We start from the raw sequence: 2,025 nt of genomic DNA on the forward strand, positions 1-2,025 counted from the left end.
AATCGGGTTTATGCACATATGCTCGACTTTGAGGGCTAATGCGTCCATTTTAGCTTGCATCATGTCTATAGAGCTTAGTTCATGCACTCCTCCTTGGACTTCCTTCTTCTCAACTGTCGCTCGTTCGACTCCCCATGATTGATGGTTTTGAGCCATATCTTCAATGAGGGCACTAGCTTCAGGATAAGGTTTGTTCATCAGAGCACCGCCTGCGGCAGCGTCGATGGTCATCTTTGTGTTGTAATGAAGTCCATTATAGAAGGTTTGAATGATTAACCAATTTTCTAAACCATGATGTGGGCATGCTCGTAACAACTCTTTATATCTCTCCCAAGCTTCGAACAGCGATTCTCCTTGGTTTTGGGTAAATCTAGTTATATGGTTTCGAAGAAAGGCGGTCTTACTCGGGGGAAAATATCTAGCAAGGAAAACTCTTCTAAGGTTATCCCAAGTCGTAATGGAATTGGGTGGAAGGGAATCTAACCATGATAGGGCTTTATCTCTGAGGGAAAAAGGAAATAATCTTAAACGTATTGCCTCAGGAGAAGCTCCATTGGTTTTAAAAGTATCTGCTAATTGAAGAAATATTTTTAAATGTTGGTTAAGGTTCTCGGTAGCGAGACCCGCGAATTGTCTCTGTTGCATTAGTTGCAATAGGGATGGTTTAAGTTCGAAATTATTAGCTGGGATGATTGGGTTTACTATACTAGAACTAGGTTCTTCATTAGATGGTTGAGCGAAGTCCTTAAGAGGTCTTTGGTTTTGATCTTCGGCCATAGCTCTCTTAATTCTATGAAAGAATAAACGTGCGCGAGCGTAACGTTCAGGTTCCGCCAGAGGGTTTACTAAATTTAAACTTCCGGTGCTGCGAGTTCTTCGCATTGACCGGCGGGAAATAACCTAAGTCTAAACGATATAACAACAGGAAAATGAAATTTGACAAAATTGGTCCCCGGCAACGACGCCAAAAACTTGATGCGTGGTTTTTGCAAGTATACGAACGCGTCAGAGTAATATAAAAGATTATCGAATCCACAAAGACCAAGTGTCAAGCTATCATTATCTATTGTTATGATATTTATCAAAGGTAATTGAAATAGGTGTTTTCAGAGTGTGCACTGAAAGTTAAAGTGTTAAATAAAGATTAATTAATAAAGACAGGGTCGAATGTAATTCACATAATTAATTGATAATCCAAGTACTTGCTAATAGAATTACTTATAGGCAATGTTTCCTACTTTGAAAAGAACTAATTTAACGGGAACTGTCGCTTTCGCGTATTCAGAACCGAGTTGTACTCCCTAATCGAACCCTCTTATTGTCACTTATAAAAAGGCGCGCAATGTGTTAGAATAGTAAACCTATTTTTAAGAAATATAGTATCTTGACTAAGTTGAAAAGTATTATAACCTGGATTTCTTAACCAAAATAGGTTCTTACGAACCAGACTCTAAACTTATAAACGCGTCCGAAAATAGTTTTAAAATATCTTTTCTTCTTAATGTTAAAAACTCCTAATGAACTAAACAAAGCGCTTTCGCTGTTTTTGAAATAGTTAAAAACAATTAAGTTTAAATAGACGTTGGACGGCTTTCGATCTTACCCAACGGAATTGAAGTGCGGGAAAACTTAAGTTGAAAGTTAAAATAGCCCTTAAGTGTTTCTACGAACAATTGTACGGATTATCGGTTCAATTACGATCCTTACATTCTAACCTTATAGATTTAGTTAGACATGATAAAGTAAAAGTGCTTTAATTTAAATAAAAGTAGTGCAAGTGCGGAAACTAAATAAAAGTAGTGCGAGTGCGGGAAGTAAATAATTTAAAGCGAGTGCGAGGAAATAAACAAAAGTAAAGCGAGTGCGAGGAAATAAACAAAAGTAAAGCGAGTGCGAGGAAATAAATAATTTAAAGCGAGTGCGAGGAAATAAATAATTTAAAGCGAGTGCGGGAAATAAACAAAGTAAAGCGAGTGCGAGGAAATAAATAATTTAAAGCGAGTGCAAGAAATAAACAAAGTAAAG

At 37.0% G+C, this 2,025-nt stretch overlaps 1 non-coding gene across 1 annotated transcript; it reads left to right on the forward strand.

Annotated features, from left to right (window-relative positions):
* The first annotated feature begins 286 nt into the window (after positions 1–286).
* LOC127077334 (small nucleolar RNA R71) lies at positions 287–393 on the forward strand. Its single transcript, XR_007787166.1, has one exon. It is a non-coding gene; the product is annotated as a small nucleolar RNA R71 (small nucleolar RNA).
* Positions 394–2,025: the final 1,632 nt, after the last annotated feature.

Source organism: Lathyrus oleraceus, chromosome 4 (genome assembly GCF_024323335.1).
Source record: "Lathyrus oleraceus cultivar Zhongwan6 chromosome 4, CAAS_Psat_ZW6_1.0, whole genome shotgun sequence".
Classification (NCBI taxonomy): domain Eukaryota; kingdom Viridiplantae; phylum Streptophyta; class Magnoliopsida; order Fabales; family Fabaceae; genus Lathyrus; species Lathyrus oleraceus.